The sequence below is a fragment of the Equus quagga genome, chromosome 6, assembly GCF_021613505.1.
Source record: "Equus quagga isolate Etosha38 chromosome 6, UCLA_HA_Equagga_1.0, whole genome shotgun sequence".
NCBI lineage: Eukaryota > Metazoa > Chordata > Mammalia > Perissodactyla > Equidae > Equus > Equus quagga.
The window spans coordinates 102,703,881-102,725,283 of NC_060272.1; the positions used below are offsets into that span (position 1 = coordinate 102,703,881).

Consider the following 21,403-nt stretch of genomic DNA (forward strand, 5'->3'; position numbering starts at 1 on the left):
CTTTTGCTGTTCAGGCTCCAAATCTCAGAGTCCTCCTTCTTTTATACCACAGTCACTGTGGCAGCAAAGCCTCTGAAAGACATCCAGAATCCGGTCACCTCTCACCACTCCTGCTGCACATTCCTGGACAGAGCCATCATCTTCTTATGCAGGGATGACTTTCACGGCCTCCTACCAGGGCTTCCTGATGCCACCCTGTCCTCCTACAGTCTACTCTCACCATAGTAGCCAGAGTGATCTGTCTCTAAACCTAATGAGATCATGCCACTCTTCCCTTAAGACCCTGCAATGGTTTTCCATTTCACTCAGAGTAAAAGCCCAAGTCCTTGCAACGGCCTGTAAGGCCCTATGCGATTTACCCACCCTCTTGCCATTCCTTCCCTGACCTCGGCTCCTCTGAGTCCTCCCCTGGCTCCCCCTCATTCACTGGGCTTCAGACACTCCCAGTCTTCCTCAAACACACAAGAGCTCTGTTGCAGCTCTTCCCTCCGCCCAGACCATCTCCCCCAGACACCTGCTTATCGCCTTCAGGTCTTTGCTCAAATGTCAACTTCTCTTTGATGCTTAGCTTGACCAGCCTATTTTCAACTGCAACCTGTTCAGCTCCTCCCTGCCCCGGTGCTCATCATCTCCCTTAACTTGTCTTCTTTTTTCTTTTTTTTTCTGTAGCGCTCACCAGAGACTAACATACTACAGAGTTTCCTTATTGATTATAGTGAATTTTTGTTCTTTTGGTCTGTCTCCTCCTGAATTTAAACTCCACAGAGGCAGAGACTTTAGTTCACTGATGTACCTCAAACACTTAACTGTACCTGGCACATAGTAGGTGCTTAATAAATATTTGTAGAATGAATGAATAAATAAATTGATAAGGAAGATAAAAAGATGCCATTAGATGAATGTAGGCAGCATCTGATTCCGTCTGCCTGGGTGTTTGGTGCTGGGGAAGAGAGCTGACCCCCTGAAGGAGGGCGATAAAGACATAACTTAGGCGTCTGACACCATCAATCACATAGATTCTTTAGAAGGTGCCAGTAGCTTGGGAACTTAAGATAGCTGTCATGGAATAAATGGCAGTATCACCAACTCCTTATAACTTCCTCCACCAACGAAAAAGACTTAGGCTGGAAGTATTTCAGTAGAAATAACCTCCATGTAGGAGTGAAGCCATTTTTTAAAATGTAAAATGCTACTGAATATGCCACATTTTCATTTTCCTGACATAACCAGCTTTCAAAACTATCTGTGAACTCATTTGGAATGAAATCAAGTTTCAAAAAATATGAGGAAGGCTTCCTGGTTATTTTAATCAAATGTATAACTATTCATTATTTTTCAATCACTTTAAAATTTAAAACTAATTTTAAATTTAGAATTTTAAAATATTGGGTTTTCTCCCTAAGAAAAACAGATATTTGAAAAAAATATACAAAGAAGAAAATAAAACTATTACCTTTAATCCAACTACCCAGAAATAATAATTGTTAATATGTGGCTATTTTACCATTTGATCGTCTCCAAATGCAATTTTTTTAAGCAAAACTGGGACCATACATTCTATACCATTTTGCCCTTTTCACTTAAATTTATATCAGAAATATTTTCTGCATCACTAAACACTAATTAGAAACAATTTTTTTTTTTAAGATTGGCTCTGAGCTAACATCTGTTGCCAATCTTCCCCTTTTTTTCCCCCCTCCCCAAAGCCCCAGTACATAGTTGTATACTCTAGTTCTCCTATGTGGGATGGCACCACAGCATGGCTTGATGAGCCATATGTAGGTCTGCACCCAGGATCCGAACCAGTGAACCCCAGGCCGCCAAAGCGGAGCACATGAACTTAACCACTTGGCCACAGAGTTGGCCCCCAGAAACAATGTCTAACGTCTGAATAATTCTATTATAAAAATGCATTGCAGGGACTGGTCCTGTGGCCAAGTGGTTGGGTTCACGCACTCCGCTTTGGTGGCCCAGGGTTTCGCCAGTTTGGGTCCTGGGTGCAGACATGGCACCACTCATCAAGCCATGCTGAGGCGGCATCCCACACAGCACAACTAGAAGGACTCACAAATAAAAACATACAACTATACCAGGGGGGTTTGGGGAGAAAAAGGAAAAATAAAATCTTCAAAAAACAAACAAATAAACGCATCACAGTTCAATGTTTATTAACAGACATTCAAGATGCTTCCTATTTTTCTGTTACAAATAAAACTGTACTCTGTATTCTTATATTTCCAGCAGCATGTCGAACCGAGCTGCCATAGAGTCCTAGAACAGTGACTATTGGGTAAAATAGCATATCTACTTTATAGCAGTATTTTCAATTAAAATCAAACACAAAATATTTGCCAATTTAACTTCTGGCAAAAATATCATTTTATTTTGCACTTCATGATTAACAGTAAGGATGAACATTTTTGTCACGTTTATTTGGTTCTTTGTATTTCGTTAGTGAATTGTCTGTACAAAGCTTCACCCCATTTCTATATTGGGTATGTTTGTGTCTCCAATTTAGCATGTACTAATGATAACAGGTAAGAGGAAGATTTTCCTTAGCCTTCAACTGTTTAACAGAGACAAGAGAATGAAGACCTAGCTGAAGAATGCCATTTCAGTAATTTCACCTCGAAGACTTTGCAGCTTTTAAAACTGAAAAACTTCAAGAGCAACTCTGAAGGCTGTTTGAAAAAACAACCTTAATGAGGGGTTGACTAATTGGCATGAATGAAGGTCAGATGATGAGATGGTCTTTTTTATTGCTTTGTAAATTACCTCTGGACAGTAGGGAAGAGGAGGAAAGAAGGAGGTAAACTTCTATTTTTAAAAAACCAATTCCCTGTAAGCAGCACAAAATAGGCCATAACAACAAAGGGAGGGCATGAAAAGTCACCTGGATTTACAGGTGTTTTGTATATGGCGAAAATGAGATGCTTGGGGATCTTCTGGTAAACTGCAAATGTCTATCACAGAGGTCACAGTGGTCATTACTATTTGTTCCTAGACTTGCTATGTTCCTGCACCAGTTAAGGTGCACCATTCATAACTATGGAAGCCAAGGTAAGTATGGACTAAAAACATTGTTTTTAAAAACATTATAATCATATACATTTCTACATACACAAAAAAGGACGAAAGAAATTCACAGAAGTACTGGTGATGATCCACGGATGATGGGATTATGAATGCTTTGCGTTTTCACTTTTATATTTTGCTATATTCTCCAAGCATTCTGCAGCGAGCACTGCAGCATTTAAAAATCAAGAGAACACTAATGCTATTAAAGAGTTTAACTACACACAGTAATTAATAGCAGAGATCACATCTCCTGGGTTCTGTCCCTTTAGGCATGCTGACATTCACAGAGTTTCCCATGTTTCTATTTGCTTGTTGTTTGTTTTAAATTTGATAATGTCAAAGTTAAAGGTCATGAACTAGATATATGATTTAGAACATGTGTAAATAAATATGAAAGAGGTAAGAGCTCTATAATGAGTCAGTTGGAATTAATTGTCACCATAGACTGCATTTTCTTACCTTTGTAAATGAAATGGCAAGTCATCTGTAGTTGGTCGCGACGGGTGGCCTATTCATTGTTGAGACTGTCTTCCTTCTCAGGTTCCTGTTAAAATAAAAATCACTGGTTATTATTTACACCTATCTCCACCTCATCTCCCAGAAAGGATCAGAGTGGCTGTAGGGATACATACAATGTAACCAGTTAAAACTAAAATAAAGGAAGGAATGTGTGTGACGGAAAAATAAAGGTGGAGAATGAGATGACGCCGGCAATATAGGGTATGCATAGAATGTAAGCCATGTGACCCTGTACAGTTGAATACCCTGCACAGTCTCCAGTTCGACTCGGAGATTCCTAGTGGCCACAGCAAAGGAAGAAATGATCAGTTACCTAAATGCCCAATGTCCATAAGAAAAAAGCAAATCAGTTGTTCAAATGAACCACAGGTATGGGGGATTAAGGCTGGAGTGGAAATTTCTCCTGGGGGTCTTCATAAAGGAGACCCCATGAGATGTGTGGGCAATTTTCCAATATTAACCCTGTGACAAATCAACTTTGATTTTCATGAAGGTTGTTTAGATGACACAATCTTAAAGAACAGTTCAACAAACCTCTTTTGCTATAATTATGTTTTTATACAGAAGAGATGCTTGCTCACGGTAACTAATTTTAAAAATACAGAGAGGTGTGAAGTAAAAACGAATAAGGTCCTATCGTATCTCCCCGAGATAACCAATGTTAACAGTTTATTGTATACCCTCCCCAAATCTTCCCTATGCTTGCTCATGTATACACACACGCATGTTTATTTCTGCCACTTACCAGTATATCTTATGTTTTTTCAAATATATATATCTAACTCATTTTTAAATAACTATCACATTCCACAAGATGGATTTACTATCATTAAATCAACCACTCACTTGTCGATGAACATTCAGACTGTTTCCAGGTTTGGCTACCATGACTAGAGCAGGAATAAACAGCCTTATTCAAACATCTTTATAGTAATAGCACTTTTATTTCTGTGGAAAGAATCCTAGAAGTTGGCCCAAACTTGATAAGCATATTAACCATTTGAAAAGCCACTGCTACATTCCTTTCTGCAAAAAGGTTGAAGCAATTAGTCCAACGGGGCATGAAGAGTACCTATTTATTGACATACTTATCAGCACTGGATGCTCGCCATCTTTAAATGTTTGCCAACTTGATGGGCAGATAATGGCCTCTCAGTTGTTTTAATTCACATTCTCTCACCACTTATGGAGCTTATCCTTTTCACAGGTTTTTGGTGATTTATATTCCAGTTCATGCCCTTTGGTTATTTTTATACAGTACTATTTATCTTTTTTCTTTTATAATCAATTTGTAAGATCTCCCAGTATATTATAAACATTAACTCTGTCACATGAGTTGCAAGCTATTGTTCACTTTTTGGTTTTGTTCATGGTATCTAGTCATGCAGACATTTTAAATTCTTATAAAGTCAAATCTGCTAATTTTTCCTTTATGGATTTACTGTCTTACTTGGTAAGATAACCAACCTGATGTTATACACGTATTTTCCCATATTTTCTTCTAATACTTTTACGGTTCCATTTTTAACATTGGATCTTTACTCCAAATGGAATCTAACCTCATGCTCCCCTACATGGACAGCTAATTGCCCCAACACCACTGACTTTATAATCTATCTTTTCCTTACTGGAAAGATATACCAGCTTTAGCATACATTAATTTTCCTATATAACTCAATCTATTTCTGGACTCTCTACCATATCCCAAAGATCTACCTGTTGATTCCTGAGCCAATATTATATTGTCCTAAATACAGTAATATGACAGTATGCTTTGATATCTGCTGGTACAAGTTCCCCTTACCAACTATTTTTCTTTTATGTTTAGCAATTTTCTCGCATTTATATATTTTTAGAAAACCAAATTGATTGATCCAACGTGTCCCCGTTCCAAGTTGGGATACTGACTGGAATTATAGTAAATTTATAGATGAATTTGGGAAGGATTGATATCTTTGGAATTTTGAGTTTTCTCATGCAAAAACAAGTATAGTTCTCTATTTTTTCGAATGTTATTTTACGTCTTTTACCACAATATTACATTTTTTTTGTGTTTGTCTTACTAAATTCATTCCTCGATATTTTGGTTTGTCACTCTTTTAAACTGGGATTTTTCTATTTGCATTTCTAACTGGTTATTAATTCATACAAAGAAAAATAATAGGGTTTCACCTATTATCTTTTACCCAGTCATTTTACCAAATCCTCTTAAAAAATTTTTAAAAGATTTAAAGGCTCAATTACATCACTTGTAATATTTATACAGCTTCTTTCTATTTCTTCTCTTATTATATTACTGAACTTCTAAAACAATGTTGTGCTGAATGATAGCTCGAGTAATAGCAGTAGTGCCAGGATTAACAACATAAGCCTACAGTAGTCACCACCCAACACAACACTTTTGTTTCTTTGGTGGCATAGTTAGTTCTCTCTGCTATATCCTAATTTTAATTAATCAATTAATTCATTATTTATTTTTTATTGAGGAAGATTCACCCTAAGCTAATATCCGTTGCCAATCTTCCTCTTTTTGCTAAAGGAAGATTTGCCTTGAGCTAACTCTGTGTCAGTCTTGCTCTATTTTGAATGGGAGTTGCCATCACTGCATGGCTGACCAGTGGTGTAGGTCTGTGCCCAGGATCTGAACCAGTGAACTCAGGCCACCAAAGCAGAACATGCAAACTTAACCACTACATCACAGGGCCAGCCCTGCTAATTTTATTTTCTTTCTTATTAGAAACGTCTGTATCAAATGCATTTTCAGCATGAGTTGATATAATCATACAATTGTTCTCTTTTATTCTGCTGTGTCAATATATAATGTTGAGAGATTTCATTATGCAAAATCATTCTTATATTTCTAGAATAAACTCTAACTTGGATTTGAGTTATCATTCTTGAAAGGATATTTTCATGGGTAAAATTGGATGACTGTTGTCCCATCTTTACTGGGTTTTGGTATTAAGAAATCGATACTTTTCATGAAATTGGGAGGCATTCTCTATATACACTCAGATTTTTTCTATAATTATTAATTTCTTAGAATTTATAACCTCTCTTTGGATCAAATTTTTGTAACATATTTTATTAGAAAACCATCAATTCCTTTAGATTTTTAAATTTGTTGCCATAAAGTTGCACATAATATTCTCTTACTGAATTCCTCTAACCCTTTTGGGATCCAGGCAATGTCTTTTTCCTTATTCCTGATGTGTGTGTGTGTGGATAGTGTATGCATGTGGATTATATATGTTATACATATATTCTTAACGTTGTATATATTTTTTCACGAGTCATATTTTCCCTTTCTATTATTTGTTTTGTGCCAGTTCCATTAATTTTAGCTTTTACTATTAATAATATCTTCTTTCTTCTGGCTTTTTAAAAATTTCCTAGATGCAACACAGTTTATTTTTCATTCTTTTTTCAAGACAGTATCAAAAGCATTTAGGCTATATAGTATTCCTGAATATATTAATAATTTCTCCATAAGTTTTGATGTGAAGTGCTCTGTTTAATTTATTTCCAGATAATTTGTTTGGACTTGATTTTCAACTTGATCCAGGAACCATCTATAATAGGCTTTCTTAATTTCAAGAATTTACATTTTGATTATTATTCTTTCATTGTCAATTTCTTATTTTATCACACTGGGGTCACAAAATGGGATGAGTAAAATATCTTTTTTCTCACCAAATTTATTAAGCTTTTTCCTATAGCCATCGAAACAGATTTTTTTGTGAATATTCCATGCACAAGAGGAAAATGCACATTTTCTGTTTACAGGGTACAAAAATCACTATGTTAGTACCACCCTATATCATTCTCTACTTTGTCAAATTATAAAAGAAATAATTTTAAATTCTCTAATTATAGTTTCAGTATATTCCCCTGTATTTTCACTTTGTGTTTTTTTGCCTTAAAATGTCCGTAATTATGCCGGCCAGTATATAAAGGAAATGCATATAATAGTGTCCTTGTGACTTGTACTCTTTAATTTTAAAGTATCTTTACTTATTTAATAATTTTGGTCTTGGGTTCCATTAGGTGATGCTAACATCCCCACTTCTGCTTTCCTTTTATTTGTATATGCTTGCATATCCTTTGTCCATTTCTTTATCTTCAACATTTTTAGTTGTCATTTTGTTTTAGCTGTCTTCTTCACAAATAGCTTGGGGCCGGCCCCGTGGCCGAGTGGTTAAGTTCACAAATAGCTTAAAACTGAATTTTTGTTTTGTTTTTGCCAATCTAGGAGTTTTTGTCTTTTGAAAGGGGACTTCAACAAATTCACATCTATTGTCATAAGATTATATTTGGTTTGCTTCCATCATACTTGTTTACTATTAATGACATTTACTGTTACTACATTTATTTTTATGCATTCCTTCTATGCTGGATTAATCAAGTTTATAATTCCATTTTTTCCTCCTACTAATTAAAAAATTTTATTCCCCATACATTTGTCAGTTATCTTTCTATTTTTAAATCATTAAAAAAAATCTATATTTTTCTATTAAATAAAATGACTTTATGCCACCCCCACTGCCCAGATATTTTCCCCTTGGCCTACTGTGGTGGACACGGAGCTGCACACCCAGATCTCTCTTCGAGGAGGGAAGCTTGCTCACCACCGACAGTGTAGTCAGCACACACCTCCAGCTGTCAGCCCTTTCGGGGTCTGCCTCTGCTGAGAGCCACCTCACCGTGGGTCATGGCCTCCCTGGGGCTGCCCACATCCTGTGACTGAATGACCAGTTTGGCCTCTGGTTTTGTGGGTCCTGCGTGGGAGTTTGACTTCTCCTTCTGCTTCCCCAACCGTGCTTCCTCCCTCCTCCTTTCACAGTTGTATTAGTCTCCAAACTGTGAGGCTTAAAACGACAGAAATTTCTTCTCTCACAGTTCTGGAAGCTAGAAGCCCAAAATCAAGGTGTCAGCAGGGCCATGTTCCACCAGAGGCTCTGGAGAAAATCTTTCCTTGTCTCTTCTTGCTTCTGCGGGTGGCAGTTGATCCTTGGTGTTCCCTTGGCTTGCAGATGCATCACTCCTATCTCTGCCTCTGTCATCACACAGAGTTCTGCCCATGTGTCTCTGTCTTCACATGGCATTTTCTTCTTCTTATAAGGACATCAGTCATATTGGATTAGGGCCCACCCTAATGACCTCATCTTAACTTAATTACATCTGCAAAGACTACTTTCAAATAAGGTCACATTCACAGATATTGGGGGGTTAAGGACTTCAACATATCTTTTTGCCAGACACAATTCAACTCATAACACAGGTGTTGACCCCAATCAGCATCTTGTACCCAAAACACTGTCCCAGTGACTGTTTCCAAAGGGCCCAACCCATGACATCTCTTCTCTCTACCTTGTCTACAAGAGGAGTACTCTCTCCCTGACTGCTCCATTCTACACTACTAAATATCTCCTTAGTGGACACAGCACTTCCGTCTTAAGAAATCTTAATTAACAATTTATAGTTCCACAGTCATATTGTCATCATTTATTTAGACTCGATCATAAGTTTTACAAAGTTTGTTGCTTATCATTGTTTCTTTGGTTCTTCATTTTCCCCTATCCTGACACCTTTGTTCTGATTCAATTTTCATTTGGTTGGAACACTCCTAAAGTCACCAAGAAGTGGCACATTGATGGTCCACTTTGAGTCACTCCATGCAAAAATGTCTTTCTTTTGTCCTCATACATGACAAGACCTATTGGCTGGCACAGGATTCTTGGCTCATAGTCCTTTTCTTTCATCTCTCTGTAAATATGGTATTGCTGTCTTCTTGCTTCCTGGCTTACAGATGAGTAGTGTCATGCTAGTCTGATGCTCCTGTCTTGGTAATTTACTGGTTTTCTCTGTCTAGAAACCTATGAGAGTTTTCTCTGTTAACACACAGTTCAACAAGCCCATAAGGATAGATGTATCTTTTTTCATTAATCTTGTCCAGTAAAGGGAAACTGACAAGAAGTTATTACATGGAAATCTGATGACTTGACTTAAACCATGAATAATATTTAGGCTCTCTAGATGAGAAATGAAGGGACTGCATATCCTTCAGGCAGTCCTCCATGAATATTATTTCTCATAACCAATCTTTTGATAAAAATTGAACAGTGGAGCACTTAAAGTTATAGTCTCTGGCAAGAGCCTGGAATGTAGAAACTAGTGGCCAAGTAAGGGCATAATCATAAGACCCAGGTCTCCTTAGGAAGTGCATTAATATGTAATCTGACACGAGACTCCCAGTTAGAACTTATTTTCTTAAATGATTGCTGACATTAAACAGAGCCAACTTATGGTGTCTTATGATTAGATCATCAAGACACCAGCTCAGCTAACAATAATACATGCCAAGCAATGAAATTTTTTTTGACTATTTGATTGCTTATCTACCCTTTCTGGTATTTAGTATCTGGATTCTGTTAGCTTAAGGAATAAATAATTTGCACTATTTTATAGCTTTCTACATTTCTATGCTTTCATTCAATTTGAGGGAAGGAAAGGTACTATCATTTATTGAGCGACAATTATGTGCAAAATGCTGTCACATACACGATCTCATTTAATCCGGCAAAGAATCCCTTGGCATTCTCCAATTAGCTTGTGCTGTTTTAACACTTGTAATTGATCATCCTCTAACATTCATGGGATGTAGTCAGTTTTAATTTTGCCAAGGCAGGCTCTCTTGCTGCAAGGCTGGGCTGTAGAAGTGAAGCCCTTAGTGGATGAATGAACAGAGTGAGACCCCCGAGCACCTCCATCACAGCCTAGCTTTGTTGTTCTCTATTCCACTGCTGGGCATCAGAACCACCTGGGAACTTTCTGAAAATTCAGATTCTTGAGCCTTGCACCCAAACAACTAAATTGCTACCTCTGCTTTGTAGGTCTGGGGAATCAGTATTTCCAGCACACTTCACAGGCTTGAGGTCATCTAAGCTGCTCTGACTAGTAAAGGCAATAAAGATGATTTATTACTTCAAGAGAGTTGTCAGGGTCCAGTAGAGAAAACAGAAACCATTCTGGGTGTATTACAGAGAGGGAATTTAATACATGGAATTAGTTATAAAAGTGATGGGGTGAGCTGAAAGCTAAGCAAATACGGTGATGAAACACATCAGCAGGAAGCCATTAATGCTTTTAGGGCTAGAGGCACACCATAAGGAGGGAGTGTTAACAGACCTCAAAAGTTAGGGCCAGAACATCATGGTGAGGCTTGACTGGCAGAAGTTGGAACTCCAGAAGCAACGGTATGTTTGGAGGCATGGAGAAGACAGTCACTGTTGCAAACATCACCCAAGACAGAGAGAGGGGGGAAAACATCCTGGATTCTCCCTTCCCCCTCCACCTGTCAATCCCTGTCTGTGGCTTCCACCGGCCAGCCCACTGAAAACCATCTAGCAAGGGGAGCCTGAGAAATGCATCCTATAGGGGACGATACAGAGCAGGGGAAGAGTAAGGAGTGGCTCTGAGGACAAATGAGCCAAGGATGGGCCTCAGAATGAAATATAAAACTGTAATGAAAGTGGGAAAGCAGTTACGAGTTAATGACATGCATAAGAAGCATGGTTTTCAAAGTAATGTGGACTGGGAGATAGGCTAGGAGCTGGTACAAATATTTCTATTTTTATGACTCTGGGGATTTGCAAAGGGCTTAAACAGATGGCTAGGAAGTCGCCAGGGTCTACTGCAGCCTCTTTATTAAGTGTAGGAGTGAGGCTTGACTGGGACAATTTGCCTTGGGTCATGTGAAGAGACAGTAGGGCTGAAATTTGAGCCAGAGTTGTCTCACTTCAAATCTGCTGCTCCTTCCACCACATCACACTCTCTCCTAGTTATTTGACAAAACAATTAGAAGATTATCTAATAAATATTGCACTGCCTTTTTAAACTTGTAAATATAATCAAAAGGTTAGCCAACAATATTAATTTACATAATTATTTCCTGTAAAACTTGTTCCATATCAGTGAGTCTCAACCTAGAGCGCACTTCTGAATTTCCAAGGTGGTAAGGGCACTTTTTAACACTTTATACTTACCCAAAGTTTTAGATATATTACACTTGGGGGCCATATTTGAGTTACTTGTAAGCAATCGTTTCAACCTCTAATTTTCCAGCTAGGGCCACAGAAGTTGGTGTTTTTAATTTGCCACAGATGAGTTGGCTGCTCATGCAAGGCCAAATGAGGGGGGAAAACAGCTAATTATTTCATTACCCAACTAGATAGGCCAACCGGTAGACACAACAGGTGAGGGACACCAGCCATGAGTCCTTACTGGTCTTCCCATAAAAACAAACACTGATGAAGCAAAGCCACTAGAACTAAACGGGAAGAACACTGGAGGAGGACTCTGAAGGTCTGGATTTTATGTCCATTTCTGCTATTAACTCTCGGTGACCTTGAGGACTCATCCAATTCTCTTCTACCATGAATTTTGCTGACTCTATTCGATAGTGCTTCTGGTTTGGTGCCATTGCCAAGTTTCTTAGGTAGAGCCTCACCTCAGATTCTCCTTGGAATGAGGAGGAGTCTCATTAATTATCTGATTATTATAGAGTGCAATTTGCCCTATGGGAAGTGATCGTCTACAAGATAGCCATATTCAAATGTTTTCATGCCTTTCAGGCTACGGACGTTAACGTTTCCTAGAATGTTTCCAATAAAGAATTAAAAAATAATTTGGGTCTTGGTCATGCCTGCATGTTAATCATCTTTGTTTAAACTATGCTCTTCTTAATTCATTTTCATTATCTGCCAGCAGATTAATTCACTCTTTCATTCACTCAACAAACAATTACTGAGCATTCCATGTCAGGCAGTGAGCTTCGCCCTGGAGCCACAAAGACAAAGACAGATCCTAGTCTTCGAAGAAGAGAGACAGACATGGGGACAGCTACGACACAACGTGACATATGCCTTACTCTGGGTTCTTGGAGGAGGAACGGCTCAACTCGGCCTGCGGGGATCATGGAAAGCTTCATTTATGAGGAGCACTGAAAATGGACTTGGAGCAGTTTTCCCAGGACACGAGGTTGAGGGAGAGAGCATGAGGAAGATGCCAGGCACCATGGTATCTTGGGTAAAGAAAAACCCAGCAGCATGAAGGAGCATATTTAACATATTTTCATGGGTGTATTCTGAGCTCATAAATCCCGCATTTTAAGAATTTATCCAAAAGCAGCTCAAGGTTTAGGATGTTACTTAAAGGGTTAAAAACAGACTTCCGGATGGCTCGTTCCATCTATAATCATAAGTGCCTGAATAAATCCTTTGTCTGAATAAAAACACATTTGTGAAAATTTACATGTTTTCATGAAAACCTAGAAAGTCATTCTGAGGAAAATGTCAGCCTTGTAAATAGTTTTGCTGGGGAGTATGGCAGCCCTTCTTCCAGTGCACTTAAGAAGAGGTTTGATACTCTTTTAATGTGGTTTTGGCAATAAACAACAATAATAAAATACACAGGAACAATCACAGGCTTAAAAATGCAATGGATTATTTTCTAAGGCATAAATACAAGCAACAAAAATACACCAAACTAAAAACAATCCTTAATGTAGTTTCCAAAGTAGAAATGCCTATATTTTTCAGACCAGGAAAAATTTGTTACATTAATAAATCATAGGCTAAGCTTTTTTTCCCTTAGGATATTTGCATAAACTCTCAAAGAAATGCAGAAAAATCTGTATGGTAAATATTTGCACAATGGAGGCCACCTATACACACATATGTTCAGACATATGGTCGGTTACACATTTGTATGCTCAGAAGCTATGAAAATAGAACCATGGTGTTCTTACATTCAATATAAAGCTCCCTCTTCTTACCGATGAAAATAATTTAAATGAGGTTTCATTGCATGTATCTAATATTTATATAACCAAGCCAGCACCAAAACCAATTCCAAATGATGGCACCTGCTCGCTAGGAATCCAAATGGAGACCAATCAAAACAAATTGTAGGGCTCTTATATTCTCTCATGAAATACACTCATCAACTCGCAGAATGGCTCTCGCAAAGTGAATAAACAGAATAGCTATAAATGGCGATGACAAAGGCTCAGCATAAAATGAACCACTCGTGTAATTCATTTTCCCAACAAAGGTTGTGCTCAAAGAATCCATATGCCTTTTCAAAGCAAGCCTTCACTGCAAACATTAGGCAGAAGAAAGTAGCCCATGAAAATAACTGTGAGGGATGTGTTGCTTTCAGGCCTGTGTAACCCACAGGCTTTCATGAAAACACCATGATTGCCCAATCTTCTCCTGCCCCGATTTTCATTTTAAATACACAAAGGAAAAGTATGCCTTTGTGTGTGTTTGGTGGCAGTGTTGGAAGGTGGGGGAAAGGCTGAGAGCCAGGAGAGTAAATACATATATAGTCAAGATACCTGGGCTTCCGTTTGGCGTGTGGAAAAAGAATCCATGAAGCCTTAATTAACATTGTTACTTTTTTCTCTCTTCCCAGAGACATCTGGAATAATCACTAAGAATCTTACATAGCTGGACTTTTGCCTCTGTATATAATGCTTACATTTTTCTTTCCCCAGTTTTTGCTAGATATTTGATATCAGATAGATGTCACAACATCGTATTTTTATTACTTTGTAAAGTTTCTTTTTTAATTTACCAGATTATGCTTTCTATCCACGTTTTATTTCTAAGTTATTTTCCTTTTTTTCCCTAAGAGCATATGCTTCAGGAATTATCCAATTATAACAATAACAATAACTGTGTAAACCATACATGAATTAACCAGTTATGACTGGTGGAAAGCTGTTTGGACTCAGAAGTAAATAACCGAAATCTATTTGGTTTTGCTCCTGCAGCAGTTGGCAGAGTGTTTCTGGGCCTATTCTGTCTTCTATTGAGAAAGCCAAAGCAACACAGATCTCCGATGTGCCCCAAATACAAAGGACAGCTCGAGTTTACCCCAAGAACTTCCTCTGAACAGGTGTGGAGGGGGCTGTGTGACTGTGGAGAATTCTGAAAGAACATAGAGGGGGTAGGTAGGATCCCAGAAGAAAGGCATTGGCTAGAGAGGAGGGATGATGCGGCTCACAGTAGAAAGCCACTGTGCAGGAGAAAAATCCTGTCCAATCACAAATTATCTATAGTTCTGGGCTAATAACCCTCATTGTCAACAGAAAAGGGGTTTCACCCTAGGCACAAATATAAATGTCTAGATCAAGGGAAAACAGTAATGAGATGATTACTTATATTCCTCACCCAGAGGGTATTCATTTCCTCAAACATTTACTCCAGCACTCATCTAGGTAAGGTCCTTTGGGGGATACAACACTGAATAAGATGGTGCCACTGTCAAGGCATTTAAAAGAGAAGCCAAAATGCAAGCACACGGAATAATGAGAAAGGCTTTCACAGGATTAGGAATTAATACATTTTACTTGGCTTTGCCTCTAAAAGTATTCAATTATCACAGAGAGCTTATATGGAATGTTCTAAAAATGCAATTAAAAAGCAAAAAGCCCAGGCCAAGAGATCATAAATCAGCTTTTAATCACTGAATATTACATTTCCCAAGTGTTTGACATGTGCTTGGCTGTGTACAAGTTTAAGACACGCTGGGCAGAGAGCTGCTTTCAACAAACCAACAGTTTAACAGGAAAATCAAGGCTGAAAGGGGTTGTTCAGAGGAGAGGGAGGTGACAGGGGTCTCAAGGAAGCAGTTCTAATGATGGGTGAGATGTCCGGGCATGAGGGAAGAGCGAGAGTGTAGAAGGAGGTGACTGTTGTGTGTCTGGGAAAGACAGGCCCGGTGAGAGGACAATTTTCCTGACCTAAGAGTGGGGAATCACGTTGGAGACAGTAATTACTACCAGGTTAGACGGCCTTGGGAGCCAACCACAGACATGACAAATTAGGGAACATCTGCTGAAAGCTTTTGAGCAGGAGGCCAATAAGATTTTAAAAAATAATACTGCTCAAGAGGAGACAAGATGAAAGGGGAAGGGAAGACCAGACTTAGAGAGTGAATCTAGCAGCTGCTGCAGTGGTCATGGTGCTGCGAACCTCGAAGACCAGGGTCGAGCTGGAGACTGAGAGGAAGGAGCCGTGTGTGGTGCTGACAGTGAAAACATCCTCAGAACGTGGGCAATGACTGGGTCGGAGGAGAAGGGCATTAAGTCAAAGATGACTAAGTTTCAATCTTTCTAAGAGCAGCTGTCTCTCTGCCCTGGTGGTACCTCCCCATCTCCAGCCCAGCTGTAGAATGAACTGAGAAGGCACGCCTGACCCAGGCTAAACCATTGAATGATCCAGATTGAGAACTGTTCCCCAACACAGGGACAGAGTGGGTCAAGTAGTGTTGGTCTTGGCCTTGTCAGGTCAGATAGAGCCCGCGCCAGCCAAAGTCATAGGAGAGTGAAACTAAGAACTCTTCAGTTTAATCAGTAGAAAGACACATAGACAAGACCCTGTGTATGCAGACCGACAGACAGACAGACAGACAGAGATAGTGCTACTGCCTGACAACTTTCCAGCCCTGTGAATCTAGCCATACTCGCCAGCCAGCAGCTGGGTTCCGGGAGGGCCCCTGTATCTTCATAATACATCTGCCATTCATGGAGCTCTTTGCAGAGGGGGTTCTAATCCTTACAGCCAAACTCTCTTGACTAAGACAAAAAATATACTATCAATAAGCTGCCATAGGCTTAGCCGAGGTCATCACCCATCTTCTGTCATCGTCTCCTCTGAGCTACACCCTAATTGGGACAGGTGGGGACAATGTGGTGTATGGGAACAGGCTCCAGAATCACACTGCCCAGCTTCACCAGCTGTATGGCCTCCTCAAGTCACTTAATCTGGGTGTCTCAGCTTCCTCATCTAAGAAATAGGGAAAATAACAGTACCTGTCTCACAGGGCAATTGTGAAGAGTGACCCCCATGTAGAGCACTTACAGTGTCCTGGGCACACAGTACACACTCCAGAAATTTAGTATTGTTGTTACCCTCATCATCATTGTCACCATCGCTGTGAGCCGCTCTCACCAGAAGAGCACAGAGAGACAGAGTGGATCCTGTCACTGCTCTGCTTCCAAACTGCTTGTGGCTACAAAGAAGACTGAGCATTCGAGGCCCTGCAAAGTCTGGTGCTCACTGCTCCGCTGCAGCCACTCCTCCCTCACACGAGGTGGCAGGAGCCTTTATACACACTGCTCCCTGCACCTCACATGCTCCCTCTCAAGTCTAAGAGAGCGCACTCCTGCCCACAGTGTTTGGTCTACTTGAAGTAGCCTCTCTGGGACCCTAGGTATCAGTTAAGTGTCTCTCTTCTCTGAGGACTTCCTTGATTCCTTCTACTCTAGAAGAACACAGAGGCGTGAATGGTCCCCTTATATGCTGCCTTTTCCACCTGTGAACTCATGAGCACCAATTCCCATCCTTCTTTCTGGTCTGGGGATCTCTCTTTCTCTCTAATGCACAGCTAAAGTGTGTTCTGTGTTCCCTCCAACATACACCTGTCTAGAGCCCTCTCTCCGTCAGTTATCCTCTGTCCTGGATCTTCACCCTCTTTCGCTCATCCGGGTCTCTACCTTAGGAATATGAGCACGTTAACTCTTTCTCGAGACCCTATCTCCTGGCACCTCTCCTTCACCCTGAGGCTCTCCTCTGGATGCAACCTTGTCTCATTCCCCTGACACTCAACGTGAATCCTCCAAAGATTCGCTGCCTTCACTTCCTTCTCCCCCATTCACTTCTGACGCACAGCAATCTGGCCTCTCCACAACTACCCCAAGCTCACAGGCGGACTCCTTACTGCTTCACCCACGCAGTCTTTCCATTGATTATCTTCCTGGACTTCTCTGAAGCGTTGACCTGAGAGTGCCCTGTACACAGTAGGCTCTGAAATCTTTGTTGAACTGATGAATGACCAGTCCTCTTTCACTATGAGTCCTTCCTCCCTTGGCTACCCCACATGGCCAACACTGTCACGCGCCACCCCAAATCCCTTTCCTCATGTTCTTTACTAAGAGAACCCTGATTTTGTTTGGAGAGGCAATGCGCCTAGTTAAACAAAAACTTGTATTCCCAGACATTCTGGAAATGAGATGCCACGAGATGTTTATGTCCAGGGAGACTTGTTAAAGTGGCAAACTCAGGTGGCATGGGCATTTCTGCCTCTCGTCATTTGCTCTTTGCCCTTTCTCCCACAGATGGCAGACTTGAGAGCAAGCATGAGAAGGATCCCACATATACCTGGCTTTCCCCCTACCTCTCTGAACATGTCTCAGTGTCTTTGGCAGGCTCCCTCTTCTTTTTCTGCTTCTTAAATATTCGTGTTCCTCATGGTCTTCCGTATTCTTTTTCTCTCACTCCTTCTGAATAATCTCTTCTATTACCAACAGGTTTAACTGCAACCTATTTGTGATGACTCCAAATAACTCTTGAGCTGAGATCTCTTTCTTGAGCTCAGATCTCCATTTTCAGTCATTCCTAGGGCTCCTAAGTGTCTTACAGGCACTACAAATTCTATATGCTCCAACTGCAGTTTATCTCCCACTACCCGGCTGGGAGAGTCCTACCATTATCCACCTAGCTGTTCCAACCAGAAATCAAGGGGCCATCCTGACTCCTCTTTAGCCCCCAGGCCATCAATCAAGTTCTTTCCAGTCAATCTCCTTCACCTTCTTTGGTTCTGATTCTTCCTCTGCATTTTCCCTGTTACTATCTTAATTGAGACTTCATCATTTCTTGCACAGATTACTGCTCAGCCTCCTAATTAGTCTGCCTCACTGGGACACGACATCGCTAAGGGGATGCTTCTCTAATGCAAATCTGCCTATGCCTCTCTCTTTTAAAATCCTGCAGTGGTTTCCCACTGCTTCAGGGTGGAACTCAGTCTTTAGCACAGCACATGACGTCCCGTGACCTGGCCTCTGTAACTCATCTCTCCTCGCTGCCCGTCCGGACACAGTTGCAGCCATATGGGATGACTTGCAGCTCCCAGAAGCCATCACTCTCTCCTGCCTCCTGCCTTTGTATTCACTCCAGAGCCCTCTCTCCCCACTGGGTGCTCCTTGTCCCTCAAGATGCAACTCAGACATCACTTCCTTCTATGAATCCACCCCTACTCCTCCAAAGTCAGGGTTCAGTGCCTCTCCTCTGTGCTCCCCAGGTGGCTTGGGCCTGCCCCTATGGTGACACTTACTGACTATACTGTAATCATCAGTTTAACTTTTATTTCTTTCCACTACATTATGTAAATCTGTAAATCACACAACCTAGCACATGGACAGACTCTAAAATTGAAAGTTTAATGAATGTATGTGTGAGTAGGTCTGCCACATTTCTTAGATAAGCCACCTTGAGTGCGAAAGAATGTCTTTTTTTTCCTTAAAGATTGGCACCTGAGCTAACATCTGTTGCCAATCTTTTTCTTGTCTTCTTCTTCTCCCCAAAGCACCCCAGTACATAGTTGTCTATTCTAGTTGTAGGTCCTTCTGGCTCTGTTATGTGGGACGCCACCTCAGCATGGCCTGATGAGTGGTGCCACATCCACGCCCAGGATTGGAACCAGTGAAACCCTGGGCCGCTGAAGTGGAGCGCACAAACTTAACCACTCGGCCACGGGGCCAGCCCCAAGAAAAGGTCTTATTTTCAGTCCTGACACATTAAGTCAAGGCTTAATGTTCTCTTCTTCCTCCCTTTTAGCAGTGGATAATAAATGAATGTTCAGTTTTCAGAATGACAAAATAAGATGAAACACTAGGCTGGTGATCAATTTAGCATCCCAAATACTTCCACGAGAGATCCTTGCCTTCCTTCCTTTCTTTCCTGGTTTAGATTCATTTCACACAAGTTTCTCTCACTTTCTTCAAATGGATTCTCTTTTTGAATATTTTAAAAAATATGATTATAAATGCAACTCATATCTGTTATAGAAATATTGGGTAAACACAGAAAGTCACAAAGAAAATAAAAGCGGCCAACCATTTCACCATCCAGAGATGCCCAGAGTTCATGCCTCGGCGTATCTCCTAGTAATTGGTTTTCTGCGATGCTCACACACTGACTTTGCTCTCCATCTCCTCACTGCTTCTAGAACGGCACAGGAGGCTGAAATGGGCCGTAACACGCTGGGGCAAACCGACGTCATTCTTTCCATCAGAATTCAACACAGCATAAGTCACAAAACAAAACAAGAAGGCCCTGTGTAGCAGCTGCCCTAAACAGTGAAGACTCCACCCTGAGCTTCGGCTTCTCTGGGAGCAAGCTGTGGTTCTTCCTCTTCAAACCCTACTTGGGGGCATCTATGGCACTGCAGTCTGTAAAGTAACATTACCTTTAAGCGAAAACATAATTCTGGATTTTCACTTACCTGTTGGATGAAACTTAGTCTACTCTGGCAAAGACTTCTTGTCAAGTGGCGTATTAAGTGTGCAGGAGTTAACTCTTAATCTTATTATTAAACTATTTCAATTCCTATTGTTTTGAAAGTTGGGGAAAAAACATCCCAAATCTTCAGCTTTAGGATATATTTCAAATCTCACACACCTGGCAGGCTGCCTCAACGCTCACCACTGTGCTGCCGGCTTCGTACTAAACACGCCCCCTTTTCTTAGCATCAAGGAACAGGGTAAACCTATGACTCTTAAATTCAGCCCAACTGAGAGAAATCCAGGAAGGATTTAGGATTATGGTGATTATTAGCAAAATCCACAGGAAAAATATGTGCCCTTTCCTGGTGCTAATACCACTAAGTCTCCCCGGAATTCCAGGTTCTCTCCTGCTCAGGCTTGTTGTTCCTCCTTGGGGAGCCCCCCTTGGCAGTTTTCAGTAGAATACCCAGGACTCCGTCTTGACTCACGGAAAGCACCCAGCTCCTCCTCTCCGCCATACACACAATTTCAATTCACCTTATCAGCAGGCAGGCAGAGGAGTCTGGGAACAGTGATGGCTTCAGATACCTAGGGATCAATCTATCTACGTGGTAGCAGCAGGTGCTGACTGAGAGAGGCCTGGGAGCACTGGGAAGGGGCATGGAAACCCATCACTTAGATCAACAGTATCCTGTCTGGGATTTACGGGGAGGAGAGGCAGGTACAGAGAAAATAGCTCAAAACATTCTGACGTATGGAAAACTTACAGCGCAAGCACCTCAAGAATTTAACAGTAATGGAGAATTTGGAGTGGGGTACCCAAATTTCCTACCCTCCCACAACCCTGGAAAGCTTAGGATACCTTTGTTTGAATGACAAAAAAGCACCTCTTCTGATTTAGCAAAAGCCCACCTGCCTGTAGGAAATGAGAAAAAGATCTCTCTTCTGGGCAGATTCAACGTTGCAAAGAAAAAGGTCCTTTTTCATGAGCAGGTTCAGGGCTTGGCAGCTAAGTGTGGGCTGGAAGGCAGCCTTCGTCTGCCGTTCAGCAGAGTACCTTCGTAGAACCACACAGAGCAGCCTGCACCCTCTCGACATGGACTACCTACCACGGATGGTAGGGTGGGATTGGTCTTCAAGGTCAGCGCTCCACCAGTAAGAAAGGAGTGGTGGAGGTTCAAGCTCCCCCTGCTTCATCCCGAGGCCAGAGGATCCATGGAGGACGGGATTATTCCTTCATTTATCAAACATTCGTGCATGGGCAGGCCTGTGCTAGGTGCCGGGGGCAAGGCTTGGGCCAAACCTCAAATGCTGGCAGTCTAAGGAAAGGCCCACTCCCAACATTTGCAGGGTCCAGGCAAGAGAACAAATGGAGGCCCACATACCATATGCTGTGAGGCTTCTCGTCACTCACCAGCCTAAACTGGGCCCCTGCTGCCCACATGGACTTCCACC

At 40.9% G+C, this 21,403-nt stretch overlaps 1 protein-coding gene across 2 annotated transcripts in view; it reads right to left on the minus strand.

The window, feature by feature from the left end:
- Positions 1-21,403, minus strand: part of PIP5K1B (phosphatidylinositol-4-phosphate 5-kinase type 1 beta) — a 274,957-nt gene that overhangs the window by 169,686 nt on the left and 83,868 nt on the right. For both annotated transcript variants that reach the window (XM_046664880.1, XM_046664881.1), the window contains exon 2: positions 3,538-3,622. The gene's annotated coding sequence lies outside the window, so the exon portion shown is untranslated. The remainder of the gene's footprint in view (positions 1-3,537; positions 3,623-21,403) is intronic.